The sequence below is a fragment of the Pygoscelis adeliae genome, unplaced genomic scaffold (genome assembly GCF_000699105.1).
Source record: "Pygoscelis adeliae isolate BGI_AS28 unplaced genomic scaffold, ASM69910v1 Scaffold25, whole genome shotgun sequence".
In the NCBI taxonomy this organism is placed as follows: Eukaryota; Metazoa; Chordata; class Aves; order Sphenisciformes; family Spheniscidae; genus Pygoscelis; species Pygoscelis adeliae.
Genome location: NW_008824808.1, coordinates 4628853 through 4638180, shown reverse-complemented (window position 1 = coordinate 4638180; position 9328 = coordinate 4628853).

Below are 9328 nucleotides of genomic sequence, written 5' to 3'. Positions count from 1 at the left end.
TTTCCCTGCACGGAAAGGCTGAGCTAGGGACGAAGTCCTAGTTTAGATAAAACGTCTCGACGACCCTGCACCCAGCTGAGAGCACCTGCAGAGACAGAGGCTTCAGCCTAGACTTAAATCGCTGATCCAGACTGTCATGATGCTTTCCATGGGAGCACCGACATTCTCAGCAGCCTACATGTGGAACAGGTTATCACGACTCCTCTGTGTCTGAATGGACTTAGAAGTCTGATATTGGATTTTGGGGTCTCTGTAATAAGACAGTCCAGGAAAAATAAAAGAAAAAAGAGAGAGCAGTATGGCAATGCAAATGAATGAGTTCACACAGGCACAAATAGAAAGCAGGTTTAGTTGAGGAATGAAACTTATTCCATCTGCCATCCACCTTTAAAGCCCTGCAACAGAGTCTCATGGTCTTCACGAGTCTCCAAGTGACTCTGCAAGGAGCGGGGATTCTCTGCCAAAAACAGTCAGTCTTCACTTTCCTCCAGAGAGTCAGTCCTTGGCTGGCAAACCTCAACCACTGCGATATCCAGACCTGCACATGGATGAGGTCACTGGCCATGATCAGCACATCAGCATGTGTCGTGCAGATCTCAATGCACACGAGAGCCAGCTTCTCCCCTGACATATGATCATTCATTCCCACAAAACAGTACAGTACCACTGTGCTTTCTCTTCTTCTCTCCCTGCCCCGCCACCGCCTCCTTTCCTCCATCATTTCCCCTCACACTAGGATTGACTGCAAGGCATGGTGCCTGGAGAAAAATGATCCTGGGCTCTGCCCACCTTGAAAAGACTAGCAGAGGAGGAAAAACTTGGCCAAAACAGGACCGTGTGTCAGGACAGTGAGCAAAACCAGAAAAGTAACCACCACTCTCGCCATGACCATCTGAAGATCCAGCGAACCACCCTCCTTCTCCCAAAACAACTTGTCCAAACAACAAATTACCATTTTAACTGCACATCCTTTCTCTTACGAAGGGTTTCTAGCAGGCTTTGATTGTATGTGCCGTGCATACACTGAATTTCCAAATGTTTTGCTTACTTTTTGTCTTTTAATCCTCCTTCTGCGTGCCTTAGAGCAGCAAGTATCTACTACGTCTACCAGAGAACTAAACAGCAGAGGTTCCTGGACTCAAAATCCTAAATCAAACTGTTTAATGCTGGGCAACGATTTTCTGGGTTCAGTTAGGCCACCCAGATTTATGCAGCTCTACCTATAATGTTGTGAGGAAGACTCTTCCCATAAATGGGTACACATCCCAGGGTGCAGCCAGAGCCTTCTCCTGAGTTCATCATTCCTCCACACCTATCAGACAGCTCCTCTGAAAATTATAAGCTTTAAGGCAGTGTTCTCTGCACACCACCTTTCTTCTCTAAGTTTCCCCGGCAGGTTTCAGCCTTCCTGCCCCACCATCCCCGACACCAGAGTCGTCCCAGTGGCACAATGTGAACCCATCAGAACAAACAAGCTGAAGGAAAGGCGTTCATGCTTACTGCTGCTTCTGCCATAGCACCCTGGCATTTTCAATCTGGTCCTAGGAGTACTGAGGCTAGATGCAACGCATCGTCAACCCGTGGCCACCGTAAATACCAAGACCTCTCCACAAAGATTGAGTTGGTTTGAGAAGCATACCTGAATATAGGAAAAAAATTATTATAAGGAATGTGGGCAAGAGAGGCCATCCAAACAAAAAAGCCTCACTTGACCAGATCACGGACCTTGCCTTAGGAATGCAGGCACCATACACAGGAGGAAAGTTATCTGTGCTGTAGTTAACATCTGGATTCATATGCATATTCATATTCAGTTTTCCACAAGGAAGAGCTGTGTGTAAGGTCAGAAGGCAATAAATCACGTTTCATTTTGGATCACCTTATTGTTTAGGACACACACAGACACAAATATCAAAGGCTTTTTGAAATTAACAGTGAGTGATTATGTGAGGCAAACGTAATGAAAACACAACAGAGTCCTTTAGCTAGGGGTAGAGGATATTCAGCCAAAGCCTTCCTCTGACTCCCACTGAGAACAACGCAATATGGAAATAACCAAAATTATGTATTAGAAGAATGAAGACTGAAGGCTTTCCGCTAAGTTATTGTTTTCCTGAATCATTAATTGCAAGACAGCTTTCTATGCCACAATAGCATTTCAATTATTGGCCTTTTATATGATAAATTTACTGTACCGTTTGAGGATGGACAAAAATTTTATAATTATTCTAATATGCCTAGTACTAGTAGTAGTTATAAAGGACACTGAGCATTTGGTCCTCGGTTTGCTGTTATAAAACTCAGACTAGGCAAATAGATGATAAGCAATTAACAGGCTTAACAACACATGCGAATAGCTGCCATCATATTAAGATAGAGCGATTCTTATGCACGGTAAGTGGATTATTTAAGTGATATGCATTTCAGCAGAATGCACTGGATAAGAGTGTGTGCAAGTTGCATGCATATTGAAAAGAAAGTGTACTTGCAAATTCCCACACAGGTGGGAACTGTCACACAGCCTGTTACTAAGATTATCCAATACTTCCCATAAGATCCGATTTGCTTATAATTTTGCCAGACTAATTGTCTGGGCTGAAACTTCCCATGTTGGATGTGTGCCTCAGGCTATTTTTTTCTTACATCAGCCAAAACCGTTCAATGATTTCCAAGATAAAAGCCAGGAAAAAAAGACATTGTTTTACAGTGAGAAAGTAATATCTGGTAGCTCCTCCTTCAAGAATTCAAATATCCTTCTTGTTTTAAACAGGCAGAAGGTGCTTTTTATTCAGGGAAGTGGCTTTTGCCAGGCCAGTTAAAACCAGTTCAAATCTGATGACACTCCAAACCTCTGCAAACTTGTGAGAGGTGCTGGATATGGGGTTTAATGCCAGGTACCAGTGACAAGCACCATCCTCACGTGAGGAGAGGAAGGTGAGATGCCTTCCCTGCCATTGCTGCTGCCTGTGCCACAGCCTGGGATGGAGGTCAGGTGGGGCCGAGAGCGGGACCAGGCTCACCCATGCTCCCAGGGGGAAAACCTGCTGAAAGAGGAGAAGAAAGAAGGTATATCTGGCCCATATAGACTACTTGGGCAGAGAACAGAGAGTAGCATCCCCTGAAGAAGAGGTTAAAAAGAAGAGGATTTAATTAGGTGACTGAAGTGACTTGGATAATGAGTTTACGACAAAAAGAAACAGCTAGACAGGGTCACGGGTAGGGTACAGCACTTCACTTTGCAAACTCTGTGTTGTGTGTGTACAGCACTGAACTAAAACTAAAATGCACTTAAAAGGATATCCTAACATGGTAACTCAGAAACGGACAACGCAAAGCTAACATTCTCAGATACCTGCTATAACATGCTGCTCCTAAATATTTAGGCACCTCTGTGCAGGTATCCTGTCATTTAGACTCTAAGCATCCCCATAACTGCAGTCAGAAATAAACCTCTGTTTATCAGAAGATCGCTCCTTTTAAAGGGTTTATCAACCTACACCCCCGTTTCCATGATTAGAAACCTACCTACAAAAAATGAGAAAGAAGATTTGAAGTACCTCAAGTGGCAATCAGGAAGATAGCTCTTACAGAGGTTTTTAAGGAAATTTATGCCTTTGAAAATCTTCCCTGTTTCTTTACAAATCCAACTACAGACAACTTCATTTCAGCAGTCCTGGGGAGAGGACGCTGGAGCTACCAATCACGACTGAGAACAAAATGTTAAACAAAACCCTTTGGAAAGACAAACAGTGTGTTTACTCTAGAGCTACTGTGTAGCCCAGCGCACACCTCCTTAGCCGCCTACTACCCAGCCACAGCAGCAGCACAGAGTCAGAGCGGGCAAAATCCCTGTGCCCCTGCCTTCGGAGCAGCCACGGCTCAGACCCAGCTCCAGCGTGTTTGTTCCACCACGGCTGCTGACATGCCTGCACACCCAAGGTCACCCTGCCAGAAGGCAGTGGCAAAGACAGGGAAGTCCTGAACTGCTGTCCTCTGCAGGCAGGCGAGCGGGACAGATACTCTGTCTTAGCGCAGGAGAATTTCTGAAGGTTTTCACTGATTTCTGCAGTGATTTTTGAGCAACAGACAGAAAGGAACCGCAAGCATTGGTTAATCATTTACCTTTCTTGTGTTGGTTGCTCAATACAGAGCGGGCATTGCGCATGCAACTACACCATGGTCCAGAATCAAAATGGAATGAAATAAGGCAGAAAACTTTCTGTGACTGGAGGCTCAAGGCTGTACCCAGAGATTGTACTTAGAAATATACATAGAAATGTATTCATTTAAACTACTTTTTTTTTTTTTTTTTTCCAATCTTCAGCTCACTTTCTATGTCATTCACCTGTTCTCCTTTCAGCAGTGAATTCCACTTTTCCACAACTAGCTGGATATACGATGAATTAGTCTAAAAGGCAGAAGATGAAAAGGAATGCTGGCTGTACAGTTGGACCCTTCTTCTCTTCCTACCCCATACAATATAATTTATTCCCACAGATATAAACTTCAATACCCATTATGACAACGCTATTCTCATTGATTATGTGCTTATTAATGCCAACTTTCCTTCAGCAAAGAAAATCACCTTCTCCCAGGAGAGAGATGATTTGCAATTTCATAATAATTGTGGTGTCTCTTAAGTAGTTCTAATTTTAACAGGACAAAGTACATCTCGTTTTACAAGGACGGCAGAACCATTACACAGCACAGCGCTACAACCTTTTCAGAATGCAAGCATTTTCTTAGAGATAGAAGAAAACCAGATCTAATTCTCTGAATTATTATTTTTCTTATTATTTAAGAACAGAAACACATTGGGACTTTGCATACCATGCATTTAAGAAGACAAATAATAAAAACACGGGATTCAGAAAAGTTAGGACCTTGAATAATTTTCTTCCATCATTTTAATGTAAACTATTAGATAACATTTGAAGAATTTTGGTGATGAAAAGGAACACAACTGAAACTTCACAAGAGATGTATTTGTCAAAGACAGATCTTCAGCTCCCCAGTCCCGTTTCTCCATTGCATAAAACCATCCCCATTAGCACTGGCTTATGTGGCATACGCTCCCAGCAATGTGGTAGAAGAGTGGCCTCGGTGGATACATAGCTTCTCCTCCCCCCCAATTCTGGATGCATTCAGTCTTAACACTTGTCACTGCCTTTATTTCTTCCCTACAAAAATTAACTCTAGAGCTAGCAGGGAAATCAAATAAAGTATATTATAACTTATACTGCAACTTCTTGATTAATATTTGATCTAATTGCTAAACAGCCTACTAGAGACTTGCTAGATCTGGCCCAAAAGTTACCATCAACAAATTATGACAAAATGAGTGTTGATGCACATAAAGTGAAAAGAATTGCCTCAGAAAAGCAACACAAAGCACCAAGTGAATTGGAAACGGTCTTTGAAAGGTAGAGGGCATGCACTGTAGCTCTTTCACGCTCTGGTTGTTTTTTGTGAGCTTGATTTATGTATAATTAACCATTTTTTTCCCCTGCAAATAATTTCATTTGAAGCTGTGCTATCATTTTTACCCCCCATCCTCCTCTCACAGCCACATAAAGCAGTCCAGCTTAAAACAGTGACAACTGAAACACACTGCCACAGCAAGAGTCGAAACTCTCTCTGTTAGCATAAAATCCCACTCTCTTGTCTCCCTCCTGCTCCTCCTATCACCACAAGAAGGAAGGAAATTCATAAACTGTAACTCTCAGTCTAATAGAGCCTTGGCCAAAATTCAAGCTCAATAATTAATTACATTCTGCCTCTCCAAATTCCCACACTAGGCTGAGTAAGGGAAATAACTCTTCTTTTCCCCTCCTAGACAACAAGTTTTTATACGGCTAATGGACACAGCATCCCATCTCTGAGAGAGCTGGGAGGTTAACTGGAGAGAAAGAAGAGATATTTGTAATACTTGGATAAGACGACAGCAGCAGATGAAAAGAGAATAGTATTGTAGTAAGTTTGAAGTGTATGTCAACCCAAAAGCTAAATCATTGTTCTCTACACTTTCCATCAGAGAATAAAAGCACAGACCATCATACAGGACAGGCAGCTGTCAGGACTTGGTGTCTGAGGGACTATAACACAGACTGAATGATTTGGGATAGGAGAGTATTTGAGACAATTCAGATGCGGTTATGAAAAGCTGATAAATCAGTAAAGTAAAACACATTTAAATATAGCACTAGACCTCAATAAAACCCAGAAGGCATCCAAACCATTTCAGTCTGAAGAATATGGAGCATTGACACTATACGATGTTCGTAGACAGCCATAAAACAAATCAGTACCTCATGCCACTATTCAGTAAATTACCAATATATCAAGAGAAGGAAAACTATTATGACACCTGTGCTACGCACATAACATAAACCACTCATAGCACCGGGATTATAATTGGAATTTTCATCTGAGGCTGACAGATGAACGCTATAACCTTAAGCAGCACTCTCACAAGATTTTATTTATTGCATATTTCACGTGTATTTGTAAAAGGACTTAATTAGCTTCTTTCCCTTCCAGTACGAAAGAGGAAGGGTTTCATCATCACTGAAAAATATCACAAGGCAAGGTGACCATGAAGGGGCTTGCTAGTATTGCACGTATTCCACAGCGACAAAAAAAGGGTGCAGTTCTTTCTGAATACTGGAGGTATCATCAATAAAACCTGTTTTGTTCCTTCCTTAATCTGGCCTGTGTCATATTTACTGTCTGTGTCACTGTTTTACAGATGCCATGTACCTGCAGCCTAGAGGTTGTATCCCTGCAAGCACAAGACATTATTAATACATGGTGACAAACTATTTTTACATTGATCAGATTACTATGGAGAATATACGCAGTGGATGTTGCCAAAAGCACTGGATTGTTCTCCATGAACCAGATGGTAACTTTCGATCCTGTTTCGGTTTTATTTCGGTTTCTAAAAACTCTTCCAATTCTACATCAGAAGCAGGGTAATTTCAATCCAGCCTCACTTGAAAGCTGGTGTTTGAACAATTAATTAAACTCTGGTCCAAGTCTTCATTCATTCCACTCATTTTCAGTCTGTAAGGCGTAAAGTCTCCACATTTTTATTCAAATACGGTCCAAGATACTACAAGCATAACACCCACTGCATATTGCGCCCATGTTCTGATGCACAATGTGCATGCTCTTGAGATTTACTGCAAGAAGTTCAGGCACCTAAGGCTCGGTCACCTACCCCCACGTCAACACCACACTGACTGGGCAGAGACCCAGGAAAACAGCTCAGGTACGCTAATTAGCATCATCAACTTCTGCACAAGAAATCAATTTTCTTCAGCAGTGGAAATGCTGGGTCATTACACATTGGCCAAGAGAGACAATAAAAACTCAAAGTTTTCTGAGCATAGGAATGATAAGCAGAATGTTTTTACGAATGTTTCCTTTATTCTACATAAAGTTTAACATTAATTCTGCATGAAAAAAAATGTTATAATAGTTTTGTATCTTGGTACTTCTTTAGATTTCACAAAAAAAACAAGAACATATACACGAACTTCTACGCTATTTGATTTACACATATTTTATATATAAAAGTCTAAACCATCCTGTGCATGTAACACACATAAAAACTAGGACAAATAACTGCTTGTCTAAATGTACTACTTTCTGTTACCAGGTGGAAGGATGGAGCCATCAGACAAAGATTACCTCTATGCCAGTGTTTACTTTAAACTGGAACCTGTTCTCAGAACTATCACCCATGTATGTCCAAAGACTGGTAACCCTACATCTCCCAGTGCAAGAACCCAATTCACATGAACTCTCTTCCTTCTCATCAGATCTGTAACTCATTGCTATATAGACACTTCCTATTAATTTCAATTTCTTAACTATTCACATTAATGCCAGATGTGGTGAGACCACAACATACACTGCCTTCAAAACGTGTACTGGAACTTTTCAGGTCTCCAGTAAACAAGTAGCAGGAGTTAATTCCCATCTTTTGTTGAGTTGTAATATAATTCCACTGATTTTGGCGCAATTATTTTCAGTTTATACATATGACAATCAAGGGAAATGCAGTATCACTGAATGGGTATTTGACTTTTATTTTTCACCCAAATGTAGACATCCCAATGCTTTTTTCTTTGTGGTAAGTGTTTGTATATTGTACATCATCATTTGATTTAGAATGGATTGTCACACAAGTCTCTTACAAGCACAGTCATCAATATCATGGTTTTCTTGCTTTCATCCTTATTACTCTCAACTAGGAAAGATTTGCAGTACACAATAAAAGAGCCCCAATACTGTTGCAATGCCAAAACATGGCAAAATGAAAAGCATCACAGATCCCAACACTGTAAATCATGCTTCTTTCCTCCTCTTGGTCACAAAATGTAATTACAGCTGAATCTAAGCACAATACACCAATTGTTCTCACAGTATTTTGCACGGGCATTGAGCCTTTTATCTACAGATCCTAATGCTCTTTAGAAGTTTGAATTTAGATCTGCAGACTCCTCACAATACACAGCTAAGAGAACTAGATTCTACAATTAACTGACTATCATTGCATCAGGACACATAAAAGAAGTGCTTTACTTGAAATGGTATTCCCAGTTTGAAGAGGATTCATACATCTACTTTTTCAGACGATGCACTGAACAACCCCCTCGCTCTCATCCGGCAGCTCTGACAGACTCCAAGGGGAATTTACGCTCCTAAACTTAGGGTGATCAAAATAGTCTGGAAATAAAGTGAAAAAGCTGTTAGTTCACCTAAGCTACCCTTAGCTCTAGCTGGGTATCCCGAGCAGGAGGAAGGGAGGCAACAGGAGCAATGTATGCGCTCTCTGTGCAAAGACACTTGGGAGAAGTCTGCTCAGGGTCAGACGTATTCTTAGGGCTCATGTGCAAAGATAAACCATCCTACAGAGGGGAAAAGAGCCTGCTACAATCCCATTTTTCAGCTCACATCCAGGTGGCCTCTTTGGGATGTTGGACTTTTCCAAATTTCGCATTTAAAGGAAGGAGAAATTGGATTATCCTTTAATGTGTTATGCAGGCCGCATCTCTTAAATAATCAACTCATATATAGACCGTGAATATACAGATACAATACAGATATACTATATAGATATAATTATACTGTATAGATACTCATCGACAGATCCTGACTAACTGATCTTCAACTTCAGCACAGTTTCTCCTTAAAGGCATCCAGCCAGGAAAACCCCAAAGCGATGGAGAATCCAGGGCTTTCTGTGGTGGTTCTCTCTACATCTCTGAAATTTTTGGTCACAGCTGCTAGCTCTTCCTAGAGTTGGAGGCAACCCTTG